The 19,421-nt window shown below is 38.0% G+C and overlaps 1 protein-coding gene across 1 annotated transcript in view; it reads right to left on the bottom strand.

The window, feature by feature from the left end:
- ptpn13 (protein tyrosine phosphatase non-receptor type 13) overlaps positions 1–14,022 on the bottom strand; it is a 115,037-nt gene extending 101,015 nt beyond the window's left edge. The window contains exon 1 of the mRNA XM_079835706.1: positions 13,665–14,022. The gene's annotated coding sequence lies outside the window, so the exon portion shown is untranslated. The remainder of the gene's footprint in view (positions 1–13,664) is intronic.
- Between the last annotated feature and the right edge of the window lie 5,399 nt (positions 14,023–19,421).

Genomic DNA, 19,421 nt, shown 5'->3' with positions numbered 1-19,421 from the left:
CATTGCTCAGGAAGCCTATCATTTCTACACTCATCCCTGGCCATTAATACTTTACTTTCTCCCATCTCTAGTAATAACAAGGTTGTTATGGGGAACAGAACTATGCAAATCAACTCCTCCTTTTCTCTTCATCTTCTTCCCTCCACAAGCTCCACCAGGGCTGGACAATACAGTCTATGCAGCCAATTAGACTCAAAATGTTTAATTTATGAAGAAAAAGAATCAACGATTGGCTCTTTTATTTAAATGGCGGGGCTTATTCGCCATGTTGGGCGTTACACCTTCTCCCATTCATAAGTAATCGGAGTGCACCGTCTTCCTATATATAAAGTCTTTGATACTGTGCAGCCCTAATTCAACTCCCAATGTACTTTAAAGGGTTAGTTAATCCAAAAATTACACTTTATAACGTAATAATTATGGATATTTTTCTTACAAAACTGCATTGCTTCGCTTCAGAAGGTCTTTAACCCCCTGGAGCCGTTTGGATTACTTTTATTATGAATGGATGCGCTTTTTTGGGCGTCAAAAAACAAGGCACCATTCACTCCCATTATAAAGCTTGGAAGAGCAAGGATATTTTTTAATTTAACTCCAATTGTGTAGAAAGAAGAAAGTCATATACACCTAGGAAGGCTAGGATTAAATTATGGGATCATTTTCATTTTGGGGGGAACTAACCCTTTAAAACCATTTCTACATTCAATATTTGCTAGGTCCAATTGTCAGTTGTGTGATCAATTTTGTAATGGTAATGCTTGTAATTCACACAGGTCAGCTCTGATCCCAGATCAGTGAGGGGGAGGCTTCTTTTCTTTTTTTCTTCTCCCAATGGTGTGATAAATCAAACCTCTAAACTAGAGCTCCGAAGAAAACCAGAGGCCTCCGGAATAAAACTACCCACTCGTCGCTGCTTCTCAGGGTCAAACGCTCTAATATCCGCCACGTGTTGAGCCTAGGCCAAAGATATACACACTGTGCCCGGGGCAACAGCCTGACTTGACTTGGATATACAGTACTGGTAGAAAGCAAAATATACGAGCATTCAATAAGTTTCCATCCTGGAAAAACCCAAAATATGTGAATCATCCAGGAAATATTTCCACTTTCCATTTTTATTTTAAAGCTTACTCTGCATGTCTTATCTACTGCATTACAAGAAAAGAAAATTAACTCAAGCAAGAAGACCCTGGCAACCACCCACAACACCCTAGCATTGTGCAAACTAAGTTCTAATGCAAGAGTAAAAGTCTAGTTACTCGCCATATCAAACATTAGCAATTACACTGCCGTTCAAAAGTTTGGGGTCAGTAAGATTATTTTAATTATTCAATCTTCTACGGACACACTGAAGCTTGAGTCGCCAATGGCTAGTACATTTTTTATTTTACTTGTGAGACAAAAAAAAAGTTTTTTCAGGCAGATCTAAAAGTAGTTAGATACAAATTAGGTAGACTGGTTACAGAAATTGAATAAAGTAATCAAATGTAAAATAACACTGCATAGACACTCTTTACTGTATAAGTTAAATATAGATGAATCCTTAAAGGGTTACTTCAGCGATTAGCATTAAGCTTTGTATCAGTAGAAACCCGGTAGTATGTTCAAATGATGGTACTTTCACCCCTTTCCCCCCGCAAATATCCTCATTTTTGGCCAGAGGCTAGAGACTACAGGAGCTAGTTCTGCATGTTTTCAACCCCCCACAGGGGTGGGATCTCACTCAAAGAATGTAAGTGTAAATGTTATATCGGTTTACGTTCACTTAACACATAACTGACTATGTTTACAAGGGTACTTGCCAGGACACGCATTTTGACTTAATGTTGTGTTATATTGTGAGTATGCAAGTGATTTACTTGCATTGTAAAGGGTTGTTATTTTGAAAGAAGTCTCTTCTGCTCACCAAGGCTGCATATAATTCACCAAAATACAGTAAAAACAGTAATATTGTAAAAAATTATTACAATTTAAAATAACTTTTCTATTTTAATATATTTCAAAATGTAACTCATTCCTGTGATGCAAAGCTGAATTTCTTCAGTCTAAAGTCTTCAGTGTCACATGATCCTTCAGAAATCATTCTAATATGATAATATGCTGCTCAAGAAACATTTCTTCTTATTATTAAAGGTCCCATGGCATGATATTTTCATTTTATGAGGTTTTTCAACATTAATATGAGTTCCCCTAGCCTGAATATTGTCCCCAAGTGCCTCTAGACATTTCTGGCTGTCTTTCTCTGCCTTTGAGAAAATGACAGCTCAGACGAGCTGATCTTGAATTTTCCTGTTATGACGTCATAACAGGAACGGCTACCTCCTTTTCCTCCACCCAGAGAATTTGGCACGCCCATGCGAGCGCCATATTTGTTTCTCCTCGAGAGATCATGGCTTGTGAACGAGTGAATGCTGGCAGTTTCTCAGTGTTTGGATGTACAAATGAAAACAGAAGTCTTTTTTCAGTTCCTTCTGATCTGAGATCAGCCAGCTATCCCCACAATAAACTGGATTACTGCACTGTTGTGTCTTTGTTTGCGCTGTGTACTCAATGTGAGTCACCAACGCTTTTCATATGATAGGAAAATATCTAAAAATAATGCTATAATCAACACTTACTCGTAACTCGTTCATCTCGACAGCTGTAATGGTACATTACACGTGTTACAAAGTTGGTAGAATAAGGAGGAAGTGACTGGGACTCGTGTTTATTCAGAACTCTCAGAAACAAACACGACAAACTCGCGCTGACAGCGCTCACAACTCAGTAGTTACAATATAACTTTGTTAGCAATCACTCCGTCTCTGGTCCATTAGTTATGTCCGTTCTTCAACATTCGTTCTTTTGAATCGGTTCTTTTTAGTGAACCGGTCGAACCAGTTCACCAAATCGGACTGAATCGTTCTAAACGGTTCGCGTCTCAAGTTAGCGCTGATCCATAATTTACTAAAGTTACTAACTTTCTGACATGAGTGACAGCCCCTCCGACTAGAAATAAACTAATAACCTGAAGTATATGCTAGTAACTACAACAGTTCACTGAACTGAGACGTACAGAGAGAACTGATGAGAAGTGAACTCAGGTCCATCCGTCTCTCTGGCAGGCTCGTGCCTCGTAGACCTCGTTAAACCACGCCCCCTCCGCCACAAGATCTGATACTCATTTCAAATGCAAAGATGTCAGCCAATCACAACAGTGGGCGTTTTTACTGAAGTCTCACAGCAGACACGCCCCTTGAAACAGGGCATTCAGCCAGAGGGCAAACAGCAGTATAGAAAAAAAATGCCTTTTATTTCTAAATTATAACATTTTATGATGTAAAAATCATACTAACAATACAAGTACACCTCAGAATACATTATAAAATAAAATAAAAAATCCATGCCATGGGACCTTTAATGTTGAAAAAAGTTGTGCAGCTTAATTTATGTTTCAGGATCTAAATCTCACTTTTGATCAATTGAATGCATCCTTGCTGTATAAAGTCTTATATAAAACATTTAGAGCTTCATTTCCATGTCCAAAAAAACATTTTATTTCAATAGATCATTTATAAAATTATGCATCAGCACTGACTCCGAAACCTAAATCTGTCCAGTATATAAAGACAAAAAATATATATAATTCTCAGAATAAGCACAAAGCAGAGTGCATATGCACATTCTAAAGAAAAACACCTCACATAGATGATTGAATTTAGCCGAACTAAAAACCTGAGCTGCGTCTAGCGTGTAAAAGCGCACTGAACTGCGGTTCAGCAGAGATGGAATTTCCTCAGTGGAGACAGGCCAGAACAAAATAACACACTGAAAGAGCAGAATTAGCATCAAAGGTGTGAGGGTGCGGCTTGATCCAGGCGGCCATCAAAACTGAGACTTCCTTTCAACACATTTCTCAATCCAGCGAGAAAGATCTCCTTAAAGCATGACCGGAAAAACACGTCGACACAATGCTTATGTTATTCTTTTTGTAAAATCTGAGGCCAACCAAGATTGTTGTGCCACTTTATCAAAGTCGCCTACAGAAGCTTCCTGTTCACCCGAATGTTAGGAAACAGAATAAACATTTACACAAACGTAACAAGCAAGCAAACCAGCGCTCGCGCCCTTTCTTACCCACCTGTCAAATGCACCATCCGAATGGCTGTTACATCACATAATAAGCGCCATAATCCATTGGGAAGCCTCATAGCAAACAGAAATACATAGCAGCTGGATTCAGACAGTCAGAGGTGACCTCATCCACTGAACGAAGGTAAATCTCTTTCACTGTCGCCCTACTTTCAAATCCATCCAATTTCGGTCTAAGTACTCAAAACGCAGGGCTAAAACTGATGGACTGAATTGCCAAAAGTTCCAATGTACTTTTACACAGTACCAGAGTTGGTTTGCTAAAGGTCAGTTCACACCTAGAATGATAACTATAAAGATGATTAAAACAATAACTAGCTTCCACACCAACGCACAAATGATATTGTTTATTATAAGCACAAACTGCAGGTATGTCGTCTGCCGCTTTAAATGCGCAAGCGCTTTAAGGTCCAGTGGATTCTGATTGGCTATCAGTGTTTTTATCATTCATCATATGGAAAAGAGGTTTTGAAAGTGATTCCAATGATATTTTTCCTCAGTGTCATTATTATATTCTACACTAACGCATTAACGCAACAGTTTGCATCAATTTGTCTGTTTTATGACAACTTTGAGAGAATGTACATTCAACCAACAAGCTACATTGAGTTAGAGGAACTTAATCATTTGTAGTATAAATTAATCAACTTAAAAAAAATTCTGTTTAAGTCGCTCCAACTACCAGAGTTGTAACCCTGGAACCAATTAATCTACTTATCCATTTCTGTTCAAATCAACCGCCATCATTATAGCACATGCTAAAATATAGGGATGCACGATTGTTCGGCAACCGAAATTATTCGGCCGAAAATAAGTGAAAAGACAAAATAAATTTTACTGAGCAATGAGGGTTTTGATGACGCGATCAAATATAGCAAGAGAGAGAGAGAGGCGCGCACGCTTCTAAATGCAGCAATGCAGCACATGTCGGAAGTGTGGAAGCATTAAGCCAGGGTTATTCAAATCTTGCCCTGGAGGGCCAATGCGCTGCAGAGTTTAACTCCAACCCTGATCAAACTCACCAACCTGTGACTTTCTAATGAACCTGAAGACATTGATTAGCATGTTCAGGTGTGTTTGATTAGGGTTGGAGCTAAACTCTGCAGCGCATTGGCCCTCCAGGGCAAGATTTGAATAATCCTGCATTAAGCCTTGTTTATACTTTAGTCTGGCTCCGCAGCGCAAACCTCCGCTGACTGCGCGCGCCTCGCCCGCTTGGTCCACGTTATTTTTTGCAGCGCGGACGCATCGAGTATAAACCAAGGGGGTAATCCAGCACCCGGAAAGCGTACCTTCCACAGGAAGCCATTGCTAACAAAGCCATCACCTGCTGTTAGCATCCCATTGACTCCCATTCATTTTGGCGTCACTTTGACAGCAAATAACTTTACATCTGTGGTATTTAAAGACTCCAATTGACCATTGTTTATTTCTAAAGAAACACGACTATGTATAAAAGGCTCCATTACCTTGTATCTGACACTATCGCCCCGTAGAAGCCGTTTTTTGTAAAAAAAATAGGCTAACGATTGCGTCATAACTAGGGCTGCAACGACGCGTCGACGTCGTCAATGACGTCGACTACGAAAATACGTCGACGTGCGTGAAATGCGTCGACGCGTCGGCGGCACATTATTTACGTTCTAGAATGGAACAGAAGATCTAGAATAATGGCAGCTTCTGCTCCCGGGCATAGTGAAAATGATCATTTATCATATAAAGCCAGACCGCGACATTCAAAAGTGTGGGAGTACTTTAAACAGAAGCCGAATAAAACTGTGCTTTGTTCGCTCTGTAACGCCGGTTTCACACTGCACGCGGTGGCAGAGCAGAAGCTGTGCACGTGGAGAGCGGGAGCTTTCACACTGCCAGTCAGTGTTGCCAAGTCCGCTTTTTTCCCCGCGGAATTGGGCTACTTCTACACTGTTGCTGCGGGCTGTGTCTCATGTCCGCGGGTTGAAGCAAAAAAACACACATATTTAACCCCCCGAACGCGATGTTTACCAGAGAACCTCGCCGAAACGCGATTGGGCTTGTTTTGAGTAACGAATGGGTGGGTTTTGTTGTGTAAACCTGGCAACCCTGCTGCCATGGTTCTCTCGCGCAGCTGAACCGTGGCGCGTGTATTGCAACAGACTGTCACATTTTCCGGTGTTCTTTTCCGACCCCAGTACGTCTCGTGCTTTTATTTATTATGGGCTGCATATATCTCCTGTTAATGCGACCTGGTTCCCCTCTGTCCCAAACACATATGCATAATAACATGCTGTATATAGGTAGTTTGCATGATTAAAGTAACATTAAAGTTAAGATATGCCTCTAGCTTTAATCATTTAAATGTGTCTTTGAAGTTTGGGCAAAAACTTCTGGCAGCTTTAGTCGTTGTTTATGCACATGTATCTTCAAAATAGACGACTAGTTATAAATTAAAACTATGCTGAAAGCTCCTGTATGTGAACCTTTTGCAGATAAATACAAGTGCATTTTCGTTTACGATTGACACAAATCAATAAGTAAATCATACTCAACTACTATAGTAAACAACTTTTCCTAATTAGGCCTACTCTGTATACATTCAGTGTTTCCCCTACCATTGTTTTGGGGGGGCGCCCCGCCTTCCCAAAACGACCCCCCGCCCTCCCTGAATGAATGACAAAAAATATTTGTCATTACAGTCGACAATAAGAATTGCCCGGTGGTCCAGTGCCAGCGTGAAAGACACTCGGGCCAGAGCTGCATCTTCACGGAAACTGATCATTTGCGCATTTTTAAGCCTTGCCAATTTAAATATTCAAGCGCTCATAGACGAGAAAGTGTCTCTCAGTTTGATACTCGCGAAGGGCAGCAACACAACACACACACACACACACACGCACGGCCACGCGTCTCACAGCGCGCGAATATTCACACAAAATTATATCAAAATGACTGTCTTGTTGAGTATCATCGTAAACATAGTCGGTAAGGTTTTTAAAATGAAAGTTTTTGCCAAATTTGCCAGTCACCGCCAGCATTTTAAGTTTTAATGGTCCACAGAACAATATATCAAAAGAAAGAACAGACCCACTATTTTATTCCAGCTTCATATATTTTTTTTTAATCAACACTTGAATGTTGCAAGTTTCATGAAAAAGCAACATGTTGAGCGTAAAGCTGAAAAAATCACGTTTTTGTAAAAGACTAACGTTACGTCCGAACGATGAACAAAACACAGATGTTGTAGATTGAGTCCATCAACACCCCAAAGCTTCACAGTCCTATAACTCGTCCTGGGTTGACAATTCATTCAAAAACATCAGGCAGTTGTGATTTATATGCTGTTTAATGGTGATGATCGCGTTATTTTACATAATGCATCTGCTTACACATGATATCGCACGTTGCTGCTTCTTCGGCTGTGTTGTGGTTTTGATCAGGAGAATCTGTTCTCGTGCAGGAAATGCGCTACAGCGCCCCCTACCGTATAACAGTGAACACACGGAAAGCCGGAAAATATCGTCATTGGCTATATAAATATTGAGATAAAAGACACAAAAAAAAAAATTCACTCCCTGTTCTTGACTGAATAACTTTTAATAAGCGATCATCTGTATTTTTATTTAGTGACATATAATTTTATGCAGACTATGCAGTGATATTTTACATTTGATTACTATTTTTGTACCTGTTTAGTTTAGACCTACATGAAAATAACTGTTTATTTCATTTGTATATGTTTGTTCTGCTGTATTTATTTGTGCTTTTGCTCGTAATTTGATTATGTGTTCTTATTTTATTACTGACTGTCTTTAACAATATAAAACAATTATATGAGTTAGGATATTAGTTTTTAGAGTCATAACCTTATTTATTAAGCTTACATGGCTCAAAAACAATACTAGGCCTATTTTATTTTATTTATCAGTTTTTTTGTGGTGGGGCCAGTGAAAATTCTGGCAGGGCAAGTAAAAATTTGAACCCCTGAAAAGAATCCTTAGCGTTGATCCCTGAAATATATCCCCCCCAAAAAACAAAACAAAAAACACGGATTTGCGTGTAGTAACTTTAGTGGTAAAAATGCAATGGAGAAGGTGACGAACCTAAACAGGGAAACATTTTATTTTTTTCTTAAAAGCAACAAAATCCGGAGAAACAATTCAAGCAAAGCCAACCTCTTTAGTGTTGTAAATAGTTGTGTGATGTATAAATAAATGTTGTTTATATTTATTTACCAAATTAATTAATTTATTGTCTATGGCAACACCACGTATCTGTAACACTCCCGCTCCACAACACTAGTAGTTACGGGATGTCCCCCCCCCCTCCCAAAGCTGTAAACCTAGGGGAAACACTGACATTTTATGATGAATAGTATCATTATATATTATGTTTAAAAAGCTTCTTGTGTTCATATATTTCATTATAAAATGGCATACTATGTACACTACCCTTCCTGAAATACAATTAATATTGTCATCATTCATTGATTTCATGTTAAAATAATATACAAATTCACTACCGATTTCTTTCGATTTCGATTTCGATTTTGCCTCCCAACGATCACCAAAATAGTACAATCGAGAAAAAACGATTATTTTGCCTTGCGTTCACAAACTTTCTCAGATCGGGAGTCTCGTGTGCATATCATCCGCTGGAATTTAAAAACTCGGCGCGAGTAAAGATGGCAGAAGGAGGGCAGTTACAGCAGCGTTTGGTGAGCAAAAAAGGCAAAACCAACTCCGTTGTCTGGGAACAGTTTGGCTTCGAGAATCAGACGACGAGCAGAAACATGCTACGTGCAAGATTTGCTACATGGTAGTGACTGCAACGCAAGGGAACACCACGAATCTGTTTAACCACTTGAAAATTAAACAGAGTGACCTATGACAATCAAATAAAGAAACAAAAACTGACGAGAGCAGGGGTGCCGTGTAAACGTCCTTTTTCCCCTCATATTTTTCAAATAATTCTCTCTTTATAAACTTTGTTCAATGCATTTGAGTGCTGCCATATGTTTGAATATGACCAGTCGTTTTCACCGTCATCACCCGGGTGTAGTGCCAGAAGACGCGAATGAGAAGCCGCGCGCGCTGTGAGAAAATGTGTCTCTGTGCGCTCATCCGAGAGCGCGCACACGTCTCACAGCGCGCAAATACTGAGTTCTCTTTCAAGTCTTGCTCTTGAACGGACAAACTCACACAAAACGTATGTCAACATGTCCATCTTGATGAGTATCCTAGCAGACATAGTCTTTATATGCCTTAAGTGAACTTTATACAGTCGATAAAGACGACGCATATCCGATCCGGATTGAATAGCTTTTGTAAGTTTAATAGGATTCATCTTTAATTTATGCACTCAAATATGCAATGTTATTTTACATTTGAGACATTTCTGTACCTGAAAACTAATGTTAGACGTACCTGAAAAGCATATCTAGCCGAACCATATTGTTGATCTTATTTATTTGTGATTATCATTTTTACATGAATACTTTTATACTTTGATTTGAATATATGTTATTTTATTTATTTTAATAGTTCAAAAAGTACAACAAATGTTACAATTTCAATTGAATTGTTGAAAGGTGTATTTTTAATAAATACAACACATTCCCAAAGTCATGTGAAATAATCGTGTTACATAATCGTGATTTCAATATTGACCAAAATAATCGTGATTATGATTTTTTCCATAATCGAGCAGCCCTAATTCAGATTTCACTTTGCACAACAAATAGAAGACTTACAACTGTCAGACTGGTTGCTCACGTCACATCTGTCGTCAAGCTCAGTCTGAGGCTGCGCAGTACGCTTAGCCATCAGGAAGTGACTGCTTCTAATTGACTTCACTTTTCCCCTTCGAAGCCTTTGGGGTCGCTGTGTCCATTTCTTTTACTGTCTATGGTATAAACAAGGCTTAAAGAAGGCTTTAAAGTCTCAGAGAAAGACTCAGAAATGGCCGTTTGCAGACACTGTTCTGCTGAATTGTCTAAGCACCCTCAAATGTAAGCAAGAGCACCCTCAGCTGATACTGTAATATATTGGCAAATGCTCCAGTGCATATTTGTGTCTGTAGAACGTCAAATGTTTCGTTTACAATGTGTTTCTGCAGCGGTGACTAGTTGTTGATCTCTTGTACGTAACGGCCAATATGTTTTAAGTTAGTCAGACTCCACTCACTGCTCAAACCGCCAGTTTGTATTCAGTGATGAGTTATACAGGCTTGCAAAACCTCTCATGAACAAACAAACTAAATTTGATTATGATTTGATTATGATACCTGTAGGCATAATAGGACAAAGAAAAGATAAGATGGCCGAATAAAAATATTTTTATTTTACTTTTTAAATTGTAATTTATTTTATAAGTAAGACAAAATAGTAAAAAGCTAATTTATGCAATGGTGAATTTTTTTTTGAAAAACCATGTTCGGTATTCGGCTTCGGCCAAGTGTTTTATTATTATTCGGCGAAGAATTTTCATTTCGGTGCATCCCTACTAAAATAACATATTTAACATGTATATTTAATGAACAAGTAAGATATTACTTGTCACTGGCTTTAGCGCAGTGATTGCTCATAGAGTCAATGTAGTGTTTACCTTCATGTATCTACTCTTCAGCACAATTGTAACCACAAAAACTTCAACATTACAGAAACTGTCAAACATAACAGCATTAAACACTAACAGGTCTTTCCCTTCACTAATAACAAATAAATTAACACTTAATTCCAACATTTATTCTCCTTATCCAATCCTATGCAGAGCATGCTGGGAACTAGAAATCCACTGCCTAATTTCCGAAGTTATCAAGACAATTTCATTAAATTACTACACCCTATTTTAAAATAAAAAAGCCAATTAACACACAAATTTGAGTTTAAATTACAGACGATATTAAGTTCAACATAATTGTGTCAACAGAACTCCACAAAAAGATGTTTGCAACTTAAAAGGTTTAATTAAATCATTAAATTAGAATTTTTTAACTTGCAACCATTAATTTATTTAAGTTGTGGTAACAGGTCCCCTGAATTACTTTTTACGGGATGGATTCTGATTGGCTGTGAATCTTTTTTTATCATTCATCAGCAGGAAAAAAAATAGTTTGACAATGATTCCAATTATATTTTTTCTCTGTGCAATTATTGTTATAGGACTCTGCTATTCTTTTTATTTTAGAATGATTTATAAAACGTTATTGGAATCCTTGGCATGAAGGGACCTTAAAGGTGCTGTATGTATTTTTATTTTTATCTGTAGTAAAGCATAAAAATACCATATGTTTGCTACTTAGGAAATATGCTAAGTTCACATTCTAGCCAGCTATTTTACTCGGAAATGTGCGTTCCGTGTCGGAATGTCTGCTTTTGTTTTGGTACATGTGATCATGCTCACTGACAATTTATCCAATAGTATTTCGACACCCGGTTTGCCAGTAATTGGAAACACAATGTATTGCAGCTATGGAAGCCAACAAACATAGAGATAGCAGATTCTACCCGACCTAAAAATCCTCAGCATCTAAAACCAGAGGCATATTCTTACATTATCAGGCTCGTCGCCTTCCATTGTCAATTGCGCTTGTTTCTGTTGCGTGTCCTCAATCTGGCAACCCGCATGAGTTTCGAGACTGAGGAGGAGGAGGTGGGGCAAACAACTCTCTCCAATATTTTGAATTTGGACTGCAGTGCCCATTTCAAGCACTAGCTGTCAATATTACATCCTTCATCTTTAAAATCAGCATGAAACAAAGAAAGTTATGATAGAATTTTCTTCCATATTGTGATGTACATCCGAGTGAAACGGCTTCTCAAACAAGAAAAAAAAAATTAGGACGGGACTTGATTTTGGCCATTGGGAATTTATTAGATCATTAGATGGTTTTGATTTGCTATTGCCGTGATCTCATGTGAGTGACAAGTTGTCCCGCCCTCACACCGGTAAACACGAGAAGAGATGAGCAAGAGGGAGGGGAAGTTATTTCGATTAATGAAGCTATGAGGGCACGTGAATAAAATAATATTTGCACTGATACATAATGTATATTAAATACTGCAATATTCCATAAAAGAACAAGAACTGTCCATTTTGATGTCATGGTGACTTGGTAAACCATCTCCTGTCCAGCACAAATTAACTTTGAGATGTTTGGCTAGGCAAGATTACCGAGCCAGATTCACACAACCCAGATGTAAGCAGCGCCCGGACTGTATGAACTGCAATAGTGAAACAAAAGATCCATTGAGCTCAGCGCAGAGGATAAAACAAACCTTGGGACCACAGCACAAAAGAAAACAAGAACTTGTATTGGCCCCTATAACTATGGCTGGATGAATCAGACACCCTCAGTGTCGGGAACATTCCTCTGTGCAAAACCCTTCTCTTTCACTGCTAATTCTGTGAATTGCAAACCACACAGAATCATTTTATAAGAACTCCTCGTGTTTACACTGGAAAGAGACAGTTCCGCCTGCCATTAGTTCAGGAGTGGCATTGTGAGATATAAACAGACTAAAAATGACAAGTTCCAGCTCTAAAATGACAGCTTTGGAGAGCTGAAGTGCACGGGGATGAAAGGTTCCTCAAACTCATGATGATGGTCATCAGGATATAAATAGCAGAGTACAACCTTCTAACTTTTGCAAAAAGTACTGTGGAGGCATGGTGTGGTAATGATAATACTATTGTACTAAATGCACTTTAATTACTTTCAAGTAATTTATGATTACCGGATTTTATTCAAATGATTTTATGGAGATGCAGATTTCTATGTCAGGTAATAAGATAGAATTGACTTTACCTGGACATTAGAATGTTAAAATTCTCTCTTTCCTTACTATATTAATGTATGAAAGTTTACCATCCATATTCATGCAGCTACATGAATGGTCGTCAAATTAGAAAGGAATTGTTTTCTAGCTAGAAATAGCCTACAATGGTAAGGTACTTTACTGTTAGTTTGAAATGTATGTAATAGCATAACATTCAAACATGCATCTAACTTTTATACTTCACAATTTCCCATTAAACAGGGTCATATTAGACAGAAATTACTATCCGTGATATTAGACTTGTAGTGTGATGATTTTGGGGGGTCAGGCTACAAAAAATTTGACAAAACAATGACATACCTACAATAATTATACCAAAAAAAGATAGAAAGTCTTTCATTTCAATATCACTGACTGAAAATTAATGTTAAATGCAAAAAAATTATCGAAGAGAGACCCTCAAGTGGACCAATGGCCATCAGCAAAACACCTGCGGTAACTTCCAACTCGCTCCACCATCCAACACTGCAACATTTGGCACATTTTGCAGAGCTCATATGTTTAAATACATAGACTGTGATAATAAAAAACGAATAAAGTTCGAATAAAAGTCGCATTTTTGCTCGAATACACACATAAACCTTTCCTAATCCAAAGCCTGGTGCCTCATGGTGTGTAAAGCTACTTGCGCGGTTTATAGACTAATATAAAAGCTGGTAAACTCTGCAAGCAACAGCATCAAACTCAACAAAGTATTGATGTAAAAACAAAAACTTACCTCGCAAATAAGTGGCCTACAACTTCAAACTTCGCTCCAACTACCAGCCAGAGCGCAAACAAGAGTCCAGCATCACATCCACCAGCAAACCTGAAATGGAAAACCAGCCCGGGTCGAACTGGCAACAGGTTTTACTTCATAAAATCTACTTCGACCGTAAGGTCCATGATATCCGTTAAAAAAAAAAAAGTAACCCGCACTCCTTGGATTGTCCTTGAAGGGTAATGCGTAAAATCTTGCAGAATCCGAGTAAAAGAAGAGGCTGAAAACAGGCAGCGCGTCTTTGGTTCCTTTGGGAAGCCAAGTCACCCTTCCAGCCCGAGAGGTTCAGATCTCTCTCTCTCTCCGTCTGTGAGCCCTCCTGCTCGCTGAAGAGAGGGAGTAACCAGACACCGCACTCCTGTCTCTCATTGGTTACTTTCCACCGGAGCAGGAACCGTCACACCAGCAACACGAGGCGTCTCTATAGAAACTCTCCTCGACTGGGAGGAAAATACCACGAAAAGTTGTTAAGAGCGAGGCGCAGTCCACGGTGGCCACGCATCCAGATATGCAACGCAACCAAAACAAAACTAGAAATAAGCAGATTTGCGTGTAGGTTTTCCGTACCCCTTTAAACTTGTGGCTTTAAACATGTGACTCAATCTCATTATACCTACATATGTGCATATTAAGCTATAAGGCCTAAAGCTGCCACAAAGATGGGCTATTAGATACAGCAAATGTGATTTAATTAAAAATAAATGCACAATTTTACTAATTTAACCTTTTCAAAATGTGAAAGATATGATAGACTTTTCAGAAAATGACACAACTTTAGTTAATTTTTTTTAAATTGCTTTGTTTTATTTGAAATTTACACATAGCCTAATGAAAGCTGAATAAATAAGTTATTAGGATAGGAGAAAATTTGACATTTGAAAATATGGAATCTGAGGGTGCAAAAAAAATCGAAATATTGAGAAAATCGCCTTTAAAGTTGTCCAAATGAAGCCAATACATAGTACTACTAATAATAATTTTTATATATATATTTACTGTAGGAAATTTACAAAATATCGTCATGGAACATGATCTTTACTTAATATCCTAACGATTTTTGGCATGAAACAAGAATGTATAATTTTGACCCATACAATGTATTATTGGCTTTTGCCACAAATATAACCGTGCGACTTATGAGTATGACTGGTTTTGTGGTCCAGGGTCACAAATGTATTTTTAAATATAAAATCTGAATATTTCAATAAAGCACTTTTGTGTAGGCTATGTTTAAAACATGGTTTTCTATGAATAGCCTACATCAAGACAATCATCAAAAAAATGATCAATTATAAAAAATCATCATACGTGTCAAAATCTAAAATTACAGGATTTTTTAAAATTATATTTATTATTTATAAACATTACATATTATGTTCACTTTGAGTATAAATGAATTTGTGTAAAGCCTTTAAAATATTTAACTAATAATGAAAATGCATAAAGGTGATGTAAATATCAAACATGTAATAGGCTATTTATTCATTTTTAGATGTAATTTTGGACGTTTTGTTTTTTTTATCAGTTGCAAAATATTGTGAAGAATCAAAGTAGTTAAATCTGTTATCATCATCGACCTCCCATTAGGAGAAAGAAGAAATATTGTTTGGTTGTGTTTTAAAGGAACAGTACACCCCAAAAATAAAGAATCTGCCATCATACCCTCAAGTTGTTCATGGATTTTTTTCTTCTGCTGAACACAAAAGAAGATATTTTGAAGAATATGGGTAACCAAACAGTTGATGGACCCTATTGACTTCCATAGTATGGAAAAAATATGGAAGTCAATAGGGACCAGCAAATGTTTGGTTTCTGACATTCTTCAAAGTATCTTCTTTTGTGTTCAGCAGAAGAAAGAAATTCATGCAGGTTTGGAACAACTTGAGGGTGAGTAAAGGATGACAGAATTTTCATTTTTGTGTGAACTATCCCTTCAAGAGTTCATGCTGTTACACCTCACAGTGTTTTGTTGTGCTTGAAATTCTGTTCTGGGGTCAGCTAATGTTAGCCGTGTGTTGCCTGAGAGCTACTGAGGAATGAGAGTTTAGTACTCTAACCACAGAATTCCACCCCCACCCCTCCTCCCATCCCATCTCATCTCCAATCCTCTCCCCTTCACGCTCCTTTCCCTCACCCTGTGCCACTATTGACCCTGGAAGTCTTTCTTTTAAACTTGAACAGAGCTTCCTACTTTACCTGGGGCGGCAGGGATCACCACACATGCCTGCATGTGACCCCTGCAAGAGATTAAAGGTTGTTGCATACATATTGTTTTGATCAGAGAGATTTATTTGACTTTAATTAAAACGTTTCTGGAGCTCTTAAACGGGGTCATGAAAATGTCTTTTCAAACATGCAAGGGCATAGTGGTGTAACATGGCTGAGGTAGGAAGGGTGTGTGTGCTGTGAGTTAGCACTGTTCCTATGACTAACAGGAGGAAAACTGAGTTTCAAGCCACAAATAGCAGGGTTCGGATGAACTAAATGTCACTCCAAAGTACTGTGCTACAGCTTTGACATTTCTTCCTTCAAAACAGAATCCGGAGAGAGGCAGAATGAGTGCTATTTTAAAACAGACCGCTGGATTTTTGTTTTCAGGCCTGGATTGCCCACCTCCAAAAACATGGAGCAAAAGACTAACAGGAGGGAGGAGCCGGATATGAAGAATTAGATGGGGAATATGGGACAGGACGTGCAGGAAAATGCAATAGAGAGTGCAACATTATAAGTTAAAATGTCATTAAACAATATAACAATTTAACAATAATGTATAAGCCTCTCTGCCAGGATTGTTAAGCAGTGTCATGTTCTTCTGTGGAAGCCACAAGTCAGCGTGATTTCAACTTGTTTAAACAAATATTAGAACTACAATACACATAATAACCAATCGGATTAATTGCTATTACCATGCAGCATCCATTGCATTTTTTTTTTTTTTTTTTTTTAAATACAGATTATTGGAGTGTTTTACAAGAAAATACTCTGTCTACTTGTACAATTATAGCTATGTTTACAGTTTTTTTTTCAGTCGCTTTAGTCTCAAATCATCCTTGACATTTGCAAAACAGTGCATTTCTCAAAACAATTCGTACATATAGCAAAACACCATGGATTACCAGCACAAAAGTATTTTGCACAAAATCCTTAGCTCATCTCTCAAAAGTAAATATCTGTGTCAATGAACATGTCAGTGCCATCAGAATGACAAGTCCTTGTGTCATTGTGTACGGATAAGACAGTCAAATTGCTTAGTGTTGTCAATATAACAGTGTAGCCACTCTGGAGTAATGTTCTGATGTAAACTATGGCTAAAGTTTTGATGACAATTATTGTAAATTGTGGGTTATTATACCTTAGTCAGGGCTAAACATTAACGCTTGTCCAGGACAAGTGGATTTTTTGAAGGGGCTAGTGAAAGATAATTTTACTTGCCCGACCGGACAAGTAGTCTGATTAAAACGTCAATAACAAAAAATATCCAAAATGCAAGAATGATTCTGCATTCATTTAGTGGCGATCGATAGTTGATAATAATATATAATGTAGGCCTATAATGTACTGATGGTAACAAGGTTGCGCTGCATGTTGACACCCGCGCAGCCTCTCGAGGAGAAATCAAAACAAATGAGCGCCGCTCAAACAGAGAAACTCAGTTAATATACTGCAGTAAAAATTCAAAATGTGGAGTTATATTTATAACATATGATACAGTTAAGCAACACCACATGAGTAAGAGTGCCGTTTTCCTGAATACCACCACAATTGAAAATGTGACATTGATTTAATATGACAGTTCCATTAACAATTAATTAACATTGAACAGTGAAAATATAACTTTCACTTATATTTTAGATGCAATATTGACTGATTTTGTGTCAGCAGCGAAAATAGTTCCAAACAAAGATCACAGCAGAATCATAACGCATCTCATCAACAGTGTGTTACTGAATGATTCAGCGTTTTGAATGAATCGTTTGAATCAAAGATTCAATGACCTATTCATAAACGACTGCGGCCTGTCCCAAATGGCACCCTAAACCCTCGCGGTCTTCCTCTGAGTCCGCACTTTCATGACATAATGCCGCTTTGACTGCCGGGAAGAAGTCCGCTGCGTAACCCACACCAGTGCGGGCTCGGCAGAAGTGCGAATCGAGGGTGCATATCGACCGCAAAGGTGGAGCTCGCGAGCACCCTTCTGAGACCTAAAATGACAAACGGGACTCCCTGCAGGCTTGTGAAATGTGCCATTTGGTACATCCTCATTCTTAATCAGCCGTTTGAACGAATCGACTCAATGACTCGCTCATTAAGACGGTCACCTGCCGCCACCTACTGGCAATTTAGTTTCATGTTTAAACATCATTTCCAACTTTTCTTATTTGTATATTCAAAAATATTTACAAGAATCTCATAACATTATTTAATACAGTTGTAATTTTTCAGTATAAATTATTTAATTTGATTGGTAACAGCCCTATAGTGTCTTAATCTAGTTTAATGTATTGATCAAATTTAAGAATATAAAATTACAGCTGAAGCATAGCCTTTATTTAATAAGATTATGGGGGGAAAATGCCCTTTATAAAAGGAAAAAATATCACAAATAAGCTGATTGAACACTGGTGAGAAAATTGCTTCAGAATAAATTACACACACACACACACACACACAAAAAGTAATAAAATAGAAATGTCAGAAGCTGCTTTTTTCATGTGCACAAGTGACACGATGATTTGAAGATTGAACAGGTAGTTTTGAGAATTTCAATTCTGATCTGAGAAATGTACCAAAGCGACAGAGAAAAACTGTAATTCAGGTGCTGTTTCTTTGTAATTGTGAAATTCGCCAGCAATTTCTGAGTGAAAATAGTTTCAAAGTTGGCCTCATAGCACTATTTTAAACAGTTTTTATTAGTTTTATAGATTTACAAATACAGCTAGGCGATAAACAAAACAAAGAAAATACATAAATACAAATAAATAAAATCAAACAATAGAAATAAAGTTATATACAAACATTAAAATGCTTACACATTTTACAGCGTTCTTGGTTTTCAAACGTATTGTTTTTAAGTATTGTTGAACTTTAAAAATGAAAAATTAAGGCTTATACACTCACCTAAAGGATTATTAGGAACACCAATACTGTGTTTGACCCTCTTTCACCTTCAGAACTGCCTTAATTCTACGTGGCATTGATTCAACAAGGTGCTGAAAGCATTCTTTAGAAATGTTGGCCCATATTGATAGGATAGCATCTTGCAGTTGATGGAGATTTGTGGGATGCACATCCAGGGCACGAAGCTCCCGTTCCACCACATCCCAAAGATGCTCTATTGGGTTGAGATCTGGTGACTGTGGGGGCCATTTTAGTAAAGTGAACTCATTTTCATGTTCAAGAAACCAATTTGAAATGATTTGAGCTTTGTGACATGGTGCATTATCCTGCTGGAAGTAGCCATCAGAGGATGGGTACATGGTGGTCATAAAGGGATGGACATGGTCAGAAACAATGCTCAGGTAGGCCGTGGCATTTAAACGATGCCCAATTGGCACTAAGGGGCCTAGAGTGTGCCAAGAAAACATCCCCCACACCATTACACCACCACCACCAGCCTGCACAGTGGTAACAAGGCATGATGGATCCATGTTCTCATTCTGTTTACGCCAAATTCTGACTCTTTTTTTCAAATTGTGCACGACGCATGCGCAAGAA

The sequence above is a fragment of the Gobio gobio genome, assembly GCF_949357685.1.
Source record: "Gobio gobio genome assembly, chromosome: 14".
In the NCBI taxonomy this organism is placed as follows: domain Eukaryota; kingdom Metazoa; phylum Chordata; class Actinopteri; order Cypriniformes; family Gobionidae; genus Gobio; species Gobio gobio.
Note: the sequence above shows the minus strand (reverse complement) of the source record. Positions and strands in the feature narration are given on the sequence as shown.